At 44.8% G+C, this 18874-nt stretch overlaps 1 protein-coding gene across 1 annotated transcript in view; it reads left to right on the top strand.

The window, feature by feature from the left end:
- WNT7B (Wnt family member 7B) overlaps positions 1–18874 on the top strand; it is an 80565-nt gene that overhangs the window by 855 nt on the left and 60836 nt on the right. The gene's annotated exons all lie outside the window — the stretch shown is intronic.

The following is an 18874-nucleotide window of genomic DNA, read 5'->3' as shown; positions in this document are numbered from 1 at the left end:
TGCCCACTTGTTCTGATTCTCAGATGTGCAACAAAACCCAAACAGGTCAAAGCCTACTTTGACCTATGGTTTACATGGGGAAACTCATTTCCTCTGGTGTAATTTCATTCCACACTGCAACAAAACTTCTTTTGGCTTTATTCAGGCTGTGTATGGGTGGGAGCCAAGATCTGCAATATTTTTAAGACTCTTAAAACAGAAGTATTTAAAGCATGACCTTTTTGCATTTGAAGTATTTAGTGAGGATACCTTTTCTTGCCAGAGTTTATCCTGTCACAGAGACTAAACCCTGGAGTATAAACATCAAGCAGAGTCTATGCAAATTGTGTTTCCACACTTTTTAACCTACTTCCCCTCCATCTGCCCCTTGTTTTCCAAGTCAGCTGCTGCAGCTACCCTTGATTTGCAAATCAAAGGAATGCTGATAACTAGATGCTAATTGCACAACTACTACTATTCCACTAATGAGGGGGTGAGACATCAGTTCAAGGTGTCAAAATATTTTTTGCAAGGCTCATTGGACACAGCTGCAACATAGCCTTCTGCTAGGGCCATACAGGGACTGAAGAAGTCAGAAGCAGTGGAAACTCAGTGTAAAATGAGGAGCAAACATTCACTTCACCTCTCAACCGTTTCTCTCCTTCCTCCACAAGTACCTATTTTCATATTTGGCAGCATTATTCTTTGTTTTCTTCCTATACTGCTATGAAGGATACAAAACAATGCCTCAGTGTTGAGCCAGTATTGCTTTTGATACACTGAATACATTAAGTTTCACTTTCAATACGATACCAAAGATTTCTCAGAGCAGCTCCTTCCCCCCTCCTATAGCTACCCTGGTGGGGCGGTTAATCTAAAATGGATAATCTGGGTGCCTCAGTATTGCAAGTGACCTGAGGTCTCTGATCATTAATTAAGCCAGTGGAATTGGTCATTATGGTTTAGTACTAGACTTGGTAGAGTTAGATAATGGTTGGGCTTGATGATATTAAAGGTCTTTTCTGACCGAAATGATTCTGTGATCCCTTTCATACAGGACAGCTCTCCACTGGACCAAACATGAGAGGAGCCTTTTCTGTTATGTGCCTTTTCAGCCTGTGGGATGAAGGAGGGAGAGACACTTTGGAGTTTAGTTTGAGATGAAATGTTGATGAGCAAGGAAGAGTGTGATAAAATATTCAGCTGCATTAAAGTATTGTCCAAGGTAGGGCTAAGGGCAGCTCAAGACCAGTGGTAAGCAGGCAGCATCCAGGATGGCACTAAATGTACGGGTAGGAAACTATAATTTTCTTATTACTGTATTACTGTAAGGAGGAGAGGGGAGTGTATTTCCTTGAGTTTATTTTCTTGTGCAGAAAAACGTGGACTAGTGGAAGGGAATGTTGAAAAAAGCAATAGGAAAGGTCTCATGTCTGAGAGGGGAAATATTGAATGAAGACTGATTTGCTCTGCAGAAGATTTATTAAAAAAAAAACAAAACATAAAAGATGGTTGCAAGACCTCTGGGAACAAAATATTGTATTTCTATTGGACATCAGGGAAGAAGCACTGAGTTTTGATTGTAGAAATTTAGGGGAAACTAAGTTAGGGTGCTTTTATAAGTAGTAGTAAATTATCTATCAAGAGTGAGAAAGATCCTGCCTCAGGGAAGGTGGATTATGTGAGTTCATATGATTCATAGAATATGATTCATAGTTACTAGGTTGGAAGAGACCTCAAGGATCATCTAGGAAGAACTACTATCTCCTCAAAGTCACTTTCTGTCCTATTTACTCCTGTTTTTAGTACTGTGCCTTGCCATCACCATTCAGACAGAAAGCAATTACCACATTGCTCTCTCACAAAACTCCCTGGGGAATGCAGCTCATCCAATATCCAGTATGGGGGTCTCATAATACCCTATCAGGAACCTTTCAGTGTATGCACACAGTGACCAGGTCCACACACTGCTGTGCCTACACATGCCAGCCCAACTGAATGCTCTGGCGTGTACTTACAGATCCCTTGATGCATGTGCTCTGCTGGTATGCTTCAAGACAGGCATGTGCTTTGTTTTGCCAGGATTGTCTTAACTCCCCTCTTCTCCACCCTGGTGAGACTCCCACCTGGAGTACTGTGTCCAGTTCTGCAGCTCCTATTATGAGAAAGATATGGATGTGCTGGAATATGTCCAAAGAAGGGCCACAAGAATGATCAGAGGGATCACCTCTCCTATGGAGACAGACTGAGACAGTTTGGGTTATTCAGTTTGGACAAGAGAAGGCTTCTAGGAGACCTTATTGTGGCCTTCCAAGTATCTGAAGGGTGCCTACAAGAAAGCTACGGAGGGACTGTTTAGGATGTCAGATTGTGATAGGACTAGGGGGAATGGAACAAAACTAGAAATAGGAGTCTAGGCAACTGGCTGGTTGCAGAGATTCAGATTAGATGTTAGGAAGAAGTTCTTCACCATCAGGGTGGTGAGGCACTGGAAGAGGTTGCACAAGGAGGAGGTAGAAGCCTCATTCCTGGAGGTTTTAAAGGCCAGGCTGGATGTGTCTGTGAGCAACCTGATTTAGTGTGAGGTGTCCCTGCCCATGGCAGGGGGATTGGAACTGGATTATTCTTGAAGTCCAACCCTGACAATTCTATGATTCTATGTCACATCATCTGGGTGACCACTGGGAGAAACTAGGCTTAACCTGTGCTGAGTGCTCCCTGACTGGCACTATGCATGCAACACCCTGTAGATGTCATCCATCTCTGCTGGCTCAGCTGTGAATCCCAGACATTTATCATCACATACCTTCCAAAATATATTCACTCTTTGGATTAAATGGCCACAAGGGACTGTATGACTCTTCAAATTATTAGAAAGAGAACTAGGGGGGGGGGTGGGGGGTGGGGGGTATGGGAAAGGGGGGAGGGAGAGGGATGCAAGATGCCCATAGCCAACATCTTCAGTGTGAAGGCAAGAGGCAAGAAGCTGCTGAATTAGGGTCAATACAAGACATAACAGAAACACAGGTAAATGCTTGTATGTGTGTGATTGACAATGTGTGTGAGCTTCTGAGAGAAGATTTTAGAAGTATTTCATCCAGTTGCTTTTCCAAGTTTATACTGATTTGCCAAAAGCCAGGGACACATCCACCATGGACCACTGGAATAATAACACAGATGCATGGGTTTTATGGCTGCCTATTAAATGTAGGAACTTCCTTTAGGGGCAAAAAAAACCCTAAAATGGGCTTTTGTTAATCCTTCTGAACACCTGGAATAAGCTTGACAAACCAGGGAAGTAGAAAAGTTACTGTGTGGTTCTTACCATGGTTCTTACATCCCACAAAACTCAAATTTTGAAATAGGCAGCTGGAAGAAACCTTGGAAATTCATGGATAGTCCTGCTGGGTGTTACACTGGTCTGTGCCAGTGTTGGGAGTTCAATTACAAAACAGTTTCTGTTTGCAGGAAGCCCACATGCTTAATACAGTAACCTGGATAGGAAATATAATTTTCACATTCTGCAGTTTCTGAGAGTGTTCCCCACCCTCTGGTTTTACACCTTTCTCAAACTGCAGCCATGGTACAGTGCTGTCCAACTTCTGAGATCAGACCTGAAGGTCTGGTGAGTCTCATAGTGTGCTAAACCCAAACCCTTCTTCCTTCTCTTAATAACATTGTGGAAGAGGAACCACAGAATCATTTTGGTTGGAAAAGACCCCCCAAGGATCATCGAACCAAACCATTCTCTAACTATACCATGTCTGGTGCTAAGCCATGTTCCTCAGCACCACATCTCCCTGGCTTTTAAACACTTTCAGGAATGGGGATGCAACCAGCTCCCTGGTGAACCTGTTCCAGTGTTTGAGAACCCTTCAAATGAATCATAGGATCATAGAATCATAGAATCAACAAGGTTGGAAAAGACCTCAAAGGTCATCAAGTCCAACCTGTCACCCTACACCTCATGACTACTAGACCATGGCACCAAGTGCCACATCCAATCCCCTCTTGAACACCTCCAGGGATGGTGACTCCACCACCTCCCTGGGCAGCACATTCCAATGGCTAACAACCCTCTCTGTGAAGAACTTTCTCCTCACCTCGAGCCTAAACTTCCCCTGGTGCAGCTTGAAACTGTGTCCTCTTGGTCTGGTGTTGGTTGCCTGGGAGAAGAGATCACCCCCCTCCTGGCTGCAACCACCCTTCAAATAGTTGTAGACAAGTGAAGAAGTTTCTTCTAACATCCAACCTAAACCTCCCCTGGTGCAACCTGAGGCCTTTTCCTCTCATCTTGGTACTTGCCATCTTGGGAGAAGAGGCCAACCCCCACCTGTCCCCAGTCTTCTTTCAGGGAGCTGGAAGAGCTGGAAGGTCTCTCCTCAACCTCCTTTTTCTCCAGGCTTGACAACCCCAGGTCCCTGAGCTACTGCTCACCAGACCTGTTCTCAGATCTGACTCCTTAGCTGGTCATGTTCCTGATCACTAGATGGAATCAAATGGAATATGTTTGGAAGTCAATGAGGAGAGAACTTTTAATCTCAAAGCCTTTCAGCTGGTGACCAGCATGACCTGTATATTGCCACTACCCTTCATCACACCGTTGCTCTGGCTGTGCCTGTTGTGGCTCATGTGAGCTCTATAGGGAACTGTGTTCTCTGGAGGCTATGACACAATGATCTACCTGAGAAGAGGTGGTGATGCAGGGCTGTGCTGCAGGTACCCTTTCCCTTTCAATACATTTTTTGACAGAATGACTTCATGCTCTGAGAGGATGTGAGGCTGGAGAGACCACATTCCAGAATGAAATAAGCCAAACGTGTGACTGGAATCCAGGAAGTGAGACCAGGCAAAATACATTTTGAGTGATTGATCTGTTGGGATGTACTCAGAGGGGAGATCAAGATGGCAGTAGTTTGAGTGTGACAATGACAGGGTGTTGTCTGAATGTTTGAGCTGTGTGTCTGAATTTAACTGACCTGCTTGCACTTCTGTGAGGAAGAATGATAGCACAACAAGGGATAAGGTCATGTATCATCATGAATAAAATTCAGTTCTTGTTAGTATGGCTGTTTGTACTGAGGGCTGTACAGATTTATGCAGAGGAGCAAAGCACAGCAGAGACTGAGGCTGTACTATACCATGTAGACAAAGTGTCTCACAGCTTCAGTGGGATAATGAATGTGAGGAAGTTAAGCATGAACTCTCTCCAATGGATCAGAATTTCTCTTTGCATGGCCATCAAGAGCCAGGAGGAGTTTTCCTGGTTGCAAGGAATGCAGAACTGCTCCATAAAAAGCACCAAGCAGTGTTGTTTCCAGCTGGGTATGATGCTACAGAAAGGCTGCAAATATTTTTCTCACTAGGAGATAAAGGTCACCAAGCAAAATCTGATGAGAAGACACAAGATCAATAAATATACTAGTAGACTATGAAATTAATTTGTTTTACAAGTGCATTTCAATTTGGTTTGATGTGCTGAATTTTATTATTATTTTCATTTACTTTAGGACAAATAGTTGTTTAAAAAAATACACAAACTCTACCAAATGCAGCATTTCTGCACTCTCTGTTTCTTAGGTACCTGGCTTAGTGCAAAGTTTCTACCTTTTCAATTCATGTGGGGCTTTGGTGTTTACTATGAAGTCTTCATGTAGAGACATGTTCTACATTTCCTTAGGCTGACTTCCGGCTTAATAGTAAATTCCCCCCTGACACAAATAAGACTACATGACCAGGAAAGCGTGAAGGGTGTAAACTGGGGGGTGGACTAGGTGACTTCTAGAGGTCCCTTCCAACCCAGTGCATTCTGTGGTTCTATGAACTATGCACCTAGCACATTTAAATCCATGATAGAACTCTTGTATTTAATATGTTGGTCCTAACAGCATTTTGCCTCTTTAAATCAAGGTTTTGCAAGATCTTGGCTGAGCAGGGCAGGCTGAAGGAGATTTTCAGGGTGCCTCTGTTTGAGGAGTGTGCTCATGCTGCTGCCAGGCTAGTGAGCTCACTTAAAACTACCTGTCTAACCATAGCACAACCAGCTGGTTGCCAAACCTGTCCTGGGAGCAGGGCAAGTACCTATGCAGTCAGCTCTTAATGATCTCAGGTCTATGGTGCTTACACTGCAACTCTTGACCGGTCACCTAAATCTGGTCTTCATGGTGATGGCGTAGAAGTGCCCTGATCTGAGAGGCTCTGCAACTACTCTGCTTCTCGAACACGAAAGACTGGAGGGAGATTGTATCTGCCATGCCATCTAAAACTGAACAGATGCTGCTCTGCTCCTTTTCTGCAGACTCTCTTTTTGACTGTGCCAACTTGCCACTGAAGAATGCTGACATGAGATTTTGCTTGCTGGTAGCACTATGACAGCAATAACCACAGGACAGGCACAGGGCCTCTGAAGTTATTGCAGGAAAATATTAGAAGAGAAAAAAACCCCTTGATTATAAAAGCAGATCACTCAGGAGAAATTGTGATGTAACTAGTTGCTCTTAAAAAGGGCAAAGAATACCTGTCTTCATACCAGATCTGTAAAGGTCAATGTTTTCTACTCCTGGGACTTTGTGTTTCTTGGAAACAATGCAAATGTGTTCACTACAAAGGAGTGTACACCAACTAGTGTGGTTTAAGGGAAAGGTGAAAGTGGGCCATTGAGGAGGAAAAAGTCTGGGTCTCAAGGCTCTGCATCCAAATAGGGAGCATGCCAAGGAGCCAACAATCTGCATCCATTCTGGATGTAGAAACAGGACATGAAATAAATCTGACAGCATCAAGCTGGGGTTGTTCAGTTTGGAGAAAAGGAGGCTGAGGGGAGACCTGATTGCTCTCTACGGCTATGTGAAGAGAGGTTGGAGTGAGGAGGGGGCAGCCTCTTCTTGGTGGCAAGAGACAGGACTAGAGGAAATGGCTTCAAACTGCACCAGGGGAAGTTCAGGCTGGATGCTAGGAAATATTCCTTCACACAGAGGGTTATTAAACATTGGAATGGTCTGCCCAGGGCAGTGGTGGAGTCACCATCCCTTCAGGTATTTAAGCTGTATGTGGACCTGGTGCTTAGGGACATGGTTTAGTGTTGGCCCTTTAGTGCTGGGCTGAGGGCTGGGCTGGATGATCTTGGAGGTCTCTTCCAGCTGGATGTGCCCTGTGATTCTGAGGCAGAGAGAGGTTATTAATTCTTATTTGCTATATGAAAAGCATAAAAAATCATACATTTTGCATCTTGAGGTATACCATTTTTATTTCTCCATGATATTGATTAGTGTGTGTAGACATGGAAAATCTGAAACTTGTCTTTTCCAACTCTTTTGGTATTTCAGAACTGTAAAACTGCAATATCCTACCACAGTCATTCTGCAAGGTAATTTTGCTCTCCACTGTGGTGGATTACTATTCAGCAAAGTGTTCTGTTAGGTATCAGCATGACTCTTTCTAGTTTTAATGGAAAACAGAAATGGGGTGGAAGGCAAATAATAGCCCTAGATATCAATACCAATGACAAGTGGTGAGCAGGCATCTTGGCATTCAAGAATGGACACTTTTGTTGCTGATGGTGGAAGCTGCTTTGTACTTTGCAGGTATAACACAGGTAGGTCCTGTGGCTGTGTTTGTAAAGCCATAAGAAAAACCCAATTGCATGAAACAGAAGTGTTTCGGTTTGATTTCTAAATCTGACAGGGTTCTGGGTTTTTAAAAGGAGTCAGATCTGAGCCCCTCAGTTCAAGAAGGACCTCAGGGAAGTGCTTGAAAGAGTCCAGCGCAGAGCCACAAAGATGCTGAAGGGGGTGGAACATCTCCCTTCTGAGGAAAGGCTGAGGGAGCAGAGTCTCTCTAGCTTGGAGAAGAGGAGACTGAGAGGTAACCTCATTAATGTTTATAAAGGTGTGAAGGATGAGTGTCAGTAGGACAGGTGGAGCCAGGCTCTTCTCAGTGATGTCCAAAGGGCAATGGGCACAAGGTGGAGCAGTGGAGGTTCCACATGAACATAAGGAAAAACTTTTTCATTGTGGGGTTGACAGAGCCCTGGAGCAGGCTGCCCAGAGAGGTAGTGGAGTCCTTCTCTGGAGACATTCAAAACCTACCTGTATGCATTCCTGTGTGACCTACTCTGGGTGATCCTGCACTGGCAGGGGGGGCTGGACTAGATGATCTTTTGAGGTCCTTTACAACCCCTAGCATTCTGTGTGATTCTGAGATCACTTTTTCAATAGGCTTACTCAGGAAATTTAAGTTATGCCATGTGTGTCACTGCCCTCATCACTGCCAAGGCCAAAGCAGAAATATTCTATCCTTTTCATGGGTTGCCCTGTGTATGCCAGAAGAGTTTTTACCTTCCTTCAGCTACCAACACAGGCCTGCCAGTTCACTCTGGGTTAACCAAACACTTATTGAAACCAAAGTAATTTTAGAATCAATGTCTCCCATTCTTCAGATATTTTAACATCCTATTTCACTGTTGCTGATTTTTATACATACAAGATGTGAATGTTCTCCACCATACAATAAGATGCCCCTAGAATAATGTGATTTGAGATAAGAAAGAAAAAGCTTTGCCTGCTGTGAGGCAGCAAATGTCCAGTGTAGATGGAAATGTTGAGTTTGCCAGAATGATTTCTGTGGTAGGACACATAGAATAATAGAATAAACCAGATTGGAAGAGACCTTCAAGATGAGAGGCATTTCTGTTTTCAATGGGCCTTCCCTTGCTGTAAATAAAGTTGAATACAGGTAAACTAGAGATATAACAGGTCTTCAAGATATCTATTCCATATCAAGTGTTACATCACAAGTTGTTGTGGTGGAGAAGAGAGTTAAATCCAGCTGGCAGCTGGTCACAAGCAGTGTTCCCCAGGGCTCAGTTTTGGGGCTGGTCTTGTTAAATGTCTTTGTCAATTATCTGGATGAGGGACTTGAGTGCTCCCTCAGTAAGTTTGCATATTACACCAAATTGTGTGGGAATGTTGATCTGCTCAAAGGTAGGCAGATTCTGCAGAGGGATCTCTGGACAGGCTGGATTGATAGAACAGGGTAAGCTGTATGAGTTTTAACAAAGGCAAGTGCCAGGTCCTGTACTTGGGTCACACCAACCCCATGCAACGCTGCAGGCTTGGGGAAGAGGGGCTAGAAAGTTGCCTGGCAGAAAAGGACTTGGGAGTGTTGGTTGACAGTTGTCTGAACATGAGCCAGTGTGTGCCCAGGTGGCCAAGAAGGCCACCAGCATCCCAGCCTCAGTCAGCAATGGTGTGGCCAGCAGGTCCAGGGAAGTGATTATCCCCCAGTGCTGGGCACTGGTGAGGCCACACCTCAAATACTAGGGTCTGTTTTGGGCCCCTCACTACAAAAAGGGCAATGAGGTGCTGGAGTGTGTCCAGAGAACGTCAACAAAACAAAGCTGAAGGGTCTGGAGAGCTGGGGGAACTGGGATTGTTTACACTGGAGAAGAGGAGGCTGAGGGGAGACCTCATTGCTCTCTACAACTACCTGAAAGGAGGCTGTAGTGAGGTGGGGCTTGGTCTCTTCTCCTTATTATCCAGTGGTAGAGTGAGAGGAAATGGCCTCAAGTTGCAGCAGGGGAGGTTTAGACTGGATATTATGAAAAATTTCTTGGCTGAAAGAGTGGTCAGGGATTGAAACAGGCTGCCCAGGAAAGTGGTGGAGTCACCATCCCTGACGGTGTAAAACAATGTACAGACATGGTACTTTGAGACATTGTTCAGTGGCCATGGTGGTGCTGGGCTGACAGCTGGACTCAATGAGCTTAAGGGTCTTTTTCAGCTAAAGCAGTTCTGTGATCACTGACTCATGAATACAAATTTTTGTAGTAGACCAGCCATGGAGCAGATAAACTGAGTCAACTTACATTGAGATTGGATTGTCGTTTTCAGGATAAGTTGCAGGAGACATTATGCCAGAAACACTCCTGAACCTTAGATGCTTTTGCTGTGCCTTACTCTGACATGACTAGTGAAAATTCAGTGGAAGGTTGGTACCAGCCACTGATTGGATCTATGCCAGCTGATGAGTTGGAGAGTAAAATCTTCTCTCTAACCACTTCTAGCCCTACTACAGAATCACAGAGATCATCAAGTCCACCCCCCCGCCAAAGCAGGATCACCTAGGGCAGGCTGCGCAGGAATGCATCCAGGCAAGTTTTGAATGTCTCCAGAGAAGGACTCCACAGCCTCTCTGGGCAACCTGTTCCAGTGCCATAATGTTATTTAGATAGGGCTCTTGGGCCTTCACTTGAAGCTTGCTGCATTAAGAATCCAAAGTGAGTACCACTCCCCTCTGTTTTGGGGCCAGGACCTATGGTTTTGCTGAGCAACTAAAGATGCAGTGCAAGCTACAAACCCTCCTTGAAGAGGAAGGTCCTCTGCTGGCTTTTACCATCTCTGTTTCATCTCATTAGTTCACAGCAGCAGTGCTGCTTCTGATACTTGGTGAGGATTTTAGTTTTTTGTATACACTAGAAAATTAATGGTGTAAATGCCACATCCTCGTGGACTGCATAAAAGTATCATTTCCAACCAGCTAAAAACATGTGGACACTGAGGATCCCTTGCAGCCTGCAAGCATGGATCCTAGGGGCAAGGTGCAGGCCTCCAGTGCTGTGACTTGGGGACAATTCTTTGTTAGGCAGTGTCTCCCTTCCTTCCTCCCAAAACCTAATCTTTCACTGCCAGGTTTGTAGCCACCATCTTCACATCATTGCTTCATTGCAGCTGAAAATTCGCACCCTGGCCGTGGTAACAGCAGTTGTACAGTGTCTGCTGGTGTAAGCCTGGCTTCTGCCCTCCCTGCCCACAGTAGTGCAGATAAATTGGTGTTTCACCTTCAGACCATTACAGGGAGATGCTTTTGAAACAGGAAAAACCCTGCAGCAAAGGGAAGGTTCTTAGAACAGGTACACAGGATCACACAATCACAGAAAACATCCAGCTGGAAGAGACCTGCCCTGGGCAGACCATTCCACTGTTTGAATAAATGTTTGAATAAAGTGAAGAAATACTTCCTAGCATCCAGCCTGAACCTCTCCTGTGCAGCTTGAAACCACTTCCTCCAGTCCTGTCACTTACAATCAAGAAGAAGAGGCTGGCCCCTTCCTTCCTCCAACCTCCCTTCAGGTACTTGTAGAGAGGTTTAGCAGCCAGCTTTGCTACAGGTTCGTCACAGCACAGCGCCAAGCCATGACAAATGGAGGGCTTCTTTTTCCCTTGGTAGAAAAGCAAACTCCTCCAAAATGAACTAATGACGATTGATCAATGAACCATGGAAGTGTTCAAGGCCACACTGAATGGGGTTCTGAGCAATGTGATCTAGTGGAAGATGTCCCTTCTTGCTGCAGGGGGGGTGGAACCAGATGATCTTTAAGATCCCTACCAAATCAAAACATTTTATGATTCTGTGAGCCTGTGCCTCCCAGCTGGAAGGCAGGGAAAGGAGTGAATCCAAGACTTATCTCATTCTCTCCTGCCCCCATCACCACTGCATACAGGCATGGGGTCTTTGTTCCCCCTCTTCAAAGTGTTTAGGCTAAGGCATGCTCTGCTTTTGTGTGAGTTATCCTTCAGGCTTACCTATCTCACCACTTTCACACCTGCCATGCCGGCAGTGGCACTGTATAATCATAGAATCAAGCAGGAAAAGACCTCAGAGATCATCAAGTTCAACCTATTACCTAATACCTAACACCTCATGACAACTAAACCATGGCTTCAAGTGCCACATCCAATCCTTTTTTGAATACTTCCAGGGACGGTGACTCCACCACCTCCATGGGCAGCACATTCCAATGGCAAATTACTCTTTCTGTGAAGAACTTTCTCCTCACCTCAAGCCTAATCCAGCAGCTGTGACCTCCTCAAAGAAATCTCTGCCTTTCACTTAATGTGAGTGAACACATTGCTGCCCATGGCCTCCAGGCTGAAGCTTCAACTCAGAGCCCCAGCAGAGAGGAGTGCACCGCAGGATGGTACTGCTCACCCTCATTAGATTTCCATTTCAATAACACCCCCCCCCAGCAATGATCTCCTAAAGCCAGCGGTGGAAAACAAAACTGAAAGCCTAAACATATGCAGATGGCATTCAGAGCCTGGGACACTTCTGCCAATTGATACAACTGATGCACGCTCAAAATATTTATTGAGGAATTCTTAATTAAGTCAACCGTTTGGCAGCGGTGTCGTGTTTCAGATGAGTTGCAATGTCACCATGAAACATCTCGGTGGTTATTCCTAACAAAGACTCCATTATGGGGATTTTTGTTTTTTAATTTTTTTTTTTTTTGTCAGAGGCTGTGGGGGTAAGGTTTAAGCTGTGCAGCTCCTCTGCTCTTAATGGGATTCAGCCACCTAAATCCCTTCATTCCTTGCTGAAAATGAACCCCCTGCCCAACAGCAGCTTCAGGTGAATATCAAGTAGCAGGGTGAGATGACGGTGACCCTATGGGCACCTATTCAGAAGGTTTGCAGGAAGGGTGACTCAGTGGTTTGAGGGGGGAAATGTGCTGCTGTGCAGTCAGAAATACAAATGGGAGAGGGTGTTGGAAGAGAAGGTGTAGCTCCTGAAGCCACAGTATTTTTTCAAGGAGAAGGGATTGATGGAGAAGAATTTTTAGAGCAATTATTACTTTATTTTAATCAAAAGGTTAAAACCAAATTGCTGAAAATCTTTGTCTGTATGAAATGTGTTGTTGCTTTCATCTCTCCTTTTATCTATACTTTCTATATTGTATATTAAAAATACTTATATATATATATGTATAAATGTATGTATTTGTTGTAATTGCATTTTGAGGTCCTTGGAGGAGTGGGTAGATTCAGATTGGATGTTAGGAAGAAGTTCTTCCCCATGAGGTTGGTGAGACACTGGAACAGGTTGCCCAGGGAGGTGGTAGAAACCCCATCCCTGGAAGTTTTTAAGACCAGGCTGGATGGGGCTCTGGGCAATCTGATCTAGTGTGAGGTGTCCCTGCCCATGCCAGGGGGGTTGGAACTAGATGATCCTTGAGATCCCTTCCAACCTTGACAATTTTATGATTCTATGAAATCTCAGTATACCTCTGTGCCTGTATGGGAGCTAGGGGATAACTCTGAGGACTAGTTAGTTCTGGCTGTACATCTATGTGTAGAGAGTACTATTCCATAATTTTATTAGAATTCAGATTCTTCTAATAACAATTCAAAAAATAAACTTTCCCCCATGCAGTGCACGTGGTTGTACAACAGTATGTTACAAAGATTTACTTTATTTGTTGTCCACTTGGGGGAAAGACCCCAAGATCTTCCATAAACTACAGCTCAAGTGGTGACCTTCCTATATGTGAAACTCAGCTGAAGGTTCAAGGAGATGATGACATTTGAAAGAAATTACTAATTACTAATCTAATGTGCTTGGGTTGAGGAAAAGCCAACATTTGCAAGTATAAAATAGAGGCTCAAGAAAGCAAATAATGAATGAGGAATACATTTATCTTCTGAAAAGCAATACTGCATCAAATTTTATGTCATAGATTCATAGCACGGTTTGGGTTGGAAGGCACCTTCAAGATCATCTAGTTCCACCCCCCTATCACAGGCAGGGATACCTTCCACTGGAGCAGGTTGCTCAAGGCCTCATTCAACCTGGCCTTGAGCGCCTCCAGGGTGTTTTGGTTATTTTGGCTGGGTTTTTTTTGTAACAAAGGACTCTTCTGTTCAAGTTCATTTTCTCTCACATTCACTTCCCTCTTACATTCTCACTTATTCTTTCTCTTCATTCCCTTTTGTCATCTCCTATTCTGACTTTCTATTTCTTGATGGGAAAACCTCAAGCTATGACTCTAAAGACCCAGAAGAGTAATTTCTCAGAGTACACTGGTGTGTCACAGTGGGGCAGCACCCTGCCCTCGCCACCATACAACATCAGCTGGTTCAGATGGAGGTAGACCCTCTAACGCCATCCCCAAAAGAGCTGTCGACACACAGGACAGCTCAAGCTGTCCTTAAAACTGGCATTAATTTAGGCCCTAATATTTAATTTCTGAGGTGTTTTCAAAGGCCTTTTACTTTTACTGATTGCATGAGATAAGTGATCATGTTCATGGTTGTGATCTTGCAATTTTTCCATGTAACTTTGTGAAAAGAAAAGCTCTGGCTGTTGAGATCCTGGGTAGAAGACAGAATCATGTTGGGAAACAAGTATATTTTGAGGGACAATTTTCATTTTTTATGACAGTAGTCAACTGTCTTTGCATAATTGAGTGCTATTTCAGAAAATGTGCTGAAACTTAGAATCACAGAATCATAGAATCAACATGGTTGGAAAAGACCTCAAAGGTCATCAAGTCCAACCTGTCACTACAGACCTCATGACCACTAAACCATGGCACCAAGTGCCATGTCCAATCCCCTTTTGAACACCTCCAGGGATGGTGACTCCACCACCTCCCTGGGCAGCACATTCCAATGGCTAACAACTCTCTCAGTGAAGAACTTTCTCCTCACCTCGAGCCTAAACTTCACCTGGTGCAGCTTGAGATTGTGTCCTCTTTTCTGGTGCTGATTGCCTGGGAGAAGAGACCAACTCCCTCCTGGCTACAACCACCCTTCACGTAGTTGTAGAGAGCAATAAGGTCTCCCCTCAGCCTCCTCTTCTCCAGGCTAAACAATCCCAGCTCCCTCAGCCTCTCCTCATAAGGCTTGTGCTTGAGGCCTCTCCCCAGCCTCTTTGCCCTTCTCTGGACACATTCAGGAGACTCAATGTCCTTCTTAAATAAGGGGCCCAGAACTGGACACAGGACTCAAGGTGTGGCCTAACCAGTGCTGAGTACAGGGGCACTTTCTCACTCATAGCATTTTGCATTCTACGATTGCAGTCACAGTTATTTTTTTGAAGAATGATGTTTCAGGGTTTTGATGCAGAAACCAGGTCTTCTGAAACATCACTTCTCAGGTTTAGTTTGTTGGAAGTTTGAACTTCCAGGTGCCATCCAATTCTACAAGGCCAAATTTTCATTTGTATGTAACCCTGTTAACACAGAAGAACATTGTTCTTCTGCAGAGAAAGACTCATGAGTGCTGGTGAGCAAGTTCACCATGAGCCAGCAATGTGCCTTTGCGGCCAAGAAGGCCAATGGCATTCTGGGGGGCATTAGGAAGAGTGTGGGCAGCAGGTTGGGTCAAGGGAGGTTCTTGTTCCCCTCTACTCTGCCCTGGTGAGGCAGCACCTGAGTATTGTGTCCTGCTCTGGGCCCTAGTTCAGGAGGGACATGAAACTACAAGATAGATTCCAATGGAGGGCCACAAAGATGGTTAGGGTACTGGAGCATTTCTCTTACAAGGAGAGGCTGAGAGATCTGGGGGGTCTTTAGGCTGGCAAAAAGACTGAGAGGGGATCTAATCAATGCATATAAGTATCTAAAGTGCAGGGTGCAAAAGGATAGGGCTGGGCTCTTGTCAGTGATGGCCAGTGAGAGGACAAGGCACAATGGATACAAACTAGAACACAGCAGTTTTCACTTGAATTTAAGGACTAACTTCTTTGAGGGTGACAAAGCTGCCCAGAGAGGTTGTGGAGTCTGCATCTCTGAAGACTTTCAAAACCCGCCTGGATGTGTTCCTGTGCAACCTTCTTTAGGCAAACCTGCGTTAGCAGTGGGGTCTGTATTAGATGATCTTCAGAGTTCCCTTCCAACACCTACTATGCTGTCATTCTGTGATTCTCTAACTATTGCTCAGTGTTGGTGCTAGGTGTTTCCTTTGGGTTAATGACTAAGTGATTTAGAAAGGTGAAGGCTCTCCATGTGCCAGCCACTGCTGTGGCATGGGAAATGCGCTGTTTGGTTGGGTAACCCATGTGGATAACCCACTCATAAAACCTCTGAAATGTGCGTGGGCTGTGATGGGGCAGGATGGTTACAATTACTGTAAACTGCACTAGAAATCCGAACAAAACACTGCTCCTAGGATTTCCTTCTGATAAGAGTCAAGAAAGCTTCCACCGCAGAGAAAGATTAGATGGGAGAAGATGCCAAATGTGGCATGGGGAGCTGTGCTTTTTTTTGACAGTTATAAAGGGAAACATTCCCCATCTAGTGGAAAAAACCCACCCCAGTATGCAGCCTTCAACCAGCCCAAGGGGCAGGAGCACAGCGCAACCCTCCTGAATGTGTGACGGACGCACAAACTGAGGGACGCCGCAAGCAGTGGTGGAGAGGAAGCTTGAAATGCTGTTGGGTGCATTTCTTTAATAGAAATCAAGCTTTCCAAACCCTCAGTTTCACGATTCAGCATTTCTTTTGGCACTGAAATTATAGTAACAATTTTAAAAGTAGGCTAAACGAGTCTGAGGGAATATACTGGGAAGTTCAGGCCAGAAAAGGGGGAAGTCCCTGGAAGGAATGATAAGAAAACTAAGACACCCCTCCCAACCCCCTCACCCCTAGTAATTGCAGTTTAATTCTTTTAATGAGGCATGTCTTAAAGAACTTTACAAACACCAAATAATTATGGCATCCTCACAATACCTTCTGAGTCAGATATGATAATATTTATTTCCTGGATGAATAAGCACCCCCGCTGTATAAAAATACTTTGACCAAGGCTTGCTCCAAAAACAATGGGAGACCAAGGAATACACTCCTTAAGCTAATCATGAGACAGCAGTGAAGTGTATGGAGGAAGCAACTAAACTGAAAATTATACATGGGGTAGACACTGGAGCCAACTCTTTCATGCTTCCCTTTGTTTTGAAAGTCATAAGTTTCTGCTGCTCAGCTTGAGGCAAAAGTCAGTGGAAACTGTGGGGGCTCAGCACATGTGGAAAAAAATGTTTAAAAAAAAGTTTTCTCATGGCATTAATCAGTATTTTTATTTTTACAAAATATGTGTCATATACAGTTTTTATATATATACATATATAATGCATATATATTTATATACATTTATATATATATTTATATATATACACATAAGTGTGTGTATATACATATGTGTGCATATATATATAAATAAACTTATAAGTAAGTTGGTTGTGAGGCCTCAAGCAAGCCAATAACAGCCAGAGCACCAGAATTGTGTGTCTTGTGCGTGTGTGTCAAGTATCAGATTAAATCCTGAATGTCTCTCTTTTATGACCCAACTGTGGATTCTCTCAGGATTAGGTTTCCTAGAAAGATAGAATAGAATCACAGAATCAACAAGGTTGGAAAAGAACTCAAAGATCATCAGGTCCAACCTGTCACCCTACACCTCATGACTATTAGACCATGGCACCAACTGCCATGTCCAGTCCCCTCTTGAACACCTCCAAGGATGGTGACTCCACCACCTCCCTGGGCAATACATTCCAATGGCTAACAACCCTCTCAGTGAAGAACTTTCTCCTCACCTCCAGCCTAAACTTCACCTGGTACAGCTTGAGACTGTGTCCTCTTGTACTAGTGCTGGTTGCCTGGAAGAAGAGACCAACCCCCTCCTGGCTACAACCACCCTTCAGGTAGTTGCAGACAGCAATAAGGTCTCCCCTGAGCCTCCTCTTATCCAGGCTAAACAATCCCAGCTCCCTCAGCCTCCCTTCGTAGGGCTTGTGCTCGAGGCCTCTCCACAGCCTCATTGCCCTTCTCTGGAGATGTTCAAGAGTCTCAATGTCCTTCTTAAATTGAGTGGCCCAGAACTGGACACAGTACTCAAGGTGTGGCCTAACCAGTGCTGAGTACAGGGGCACAATGACTTCCCTGCTCCTCCTGGCCACACTATTCTTGGTGCCGGCCAGAATGCCATTGGCCTTCTTGGCCACCTGGGCAAGATCAGTATGTGAAGTAGCTCCTGCTGCAAGGGAAATGGGTTACCAGACAGGGAAGTATTGCAGGGTGCTTGGGCAACTGCTATGTGCCAGAAAACTAGGCAAAGCCAGGTGGAGGAGATGGTATAAGGATAGCACAGCCTGAGAGTCACTATGAGAACTGCTGCATATGCAGAGCTGGGGAGATGTTGCGGCCAGGGAGCCCTGGCTCTTGCTCTGCTGTGAAGAATGGTTGTAGAAATTCCTCCTTTTCTCAGCTGACCCACTGCCAGGGTGTCCTGGCAGAAAGTGAGGGGCTGACCTGGGTCCTTTCAGCCTTCTTCTGGGAGAAGAACCATGGACTAGGCTGGGATTGCAGAATCCCCTGTACCCCTGACACCTCTGAGTTACTTTGTAGAAGACATCTTTCCACTGTCATATGCTTTAAAATTACAGAAGGGCCAACCCTGCCTCCCATGGAGCTGGTTGAATCCACGTTGCTGGATGTGTTTAAAAGATGCAGAAATGTGATGCTGAGGGACCCCTTTAGCCTGCTCTGGTGAGGCCACATCTGATATAATATGTCCAGTTCTGGGCCGCTCAGTTCAAGAAAGGCCTCAGAAAACGGTTTGAGAGAGTCCAGTGCAAAGCCACAAAGGTGATTAAGGAGTGGAACATCTCCCTTTTGAGAAAGACTGAGAGATGTGCATCTCTTTAGCTTGGAGAAGAGGAAACTGGGAGGTGACCTCATTAATATTTATAAATGTGTGATGGGTGAGCGTCAGGAGGACAGAGCCAGGCTCTTCTCAGTGATGTCCAATGATAGGACAAGGGGCAATAGGCACAAGATGGAGCAGAGGGGGTTCTGTGTGAATGTAAAGTAAAACTTTTTCTCTGTGAGGGCGACGGAACACTGGAACAGGCTGTCCAGAGAGGTTGTGGAGTCTCCTTCTCTGGAGACACTCAAAACCTGCCCGGATGTGCTTCTGTGCGACCGTAATCCTGCTCTGTCAGTGGGGGTTGGACTAGATGATCTTTTGAGGTCCTTTCCAACCCCTAACATTCTGTGATTCCATTTCTTTGTTGGTTCTGGCATAAATCAGATCAGGAATTACTGCAAGATTTCCAATCT

Source organism: Melanerpes formicivorus, unplaced genomic scaffold, assembly GCF_026170545.1.
Source record: "Melanerpes formicivorus ecotype bairdi unplaced genomic scaffold, bMelFor1.0.p_v2 SCAF_3, whole genome shotgun sequence".
Classification (NCBI taxonomy): Eukaryota; Metazoa; Chordata; class Aves; order Piciformes; family Picidae; genus Melanerpes; species Melanerpes formicivorus.
This window is presented reverse-complemented; position numbering and strand designations above follow the sequence as displayed.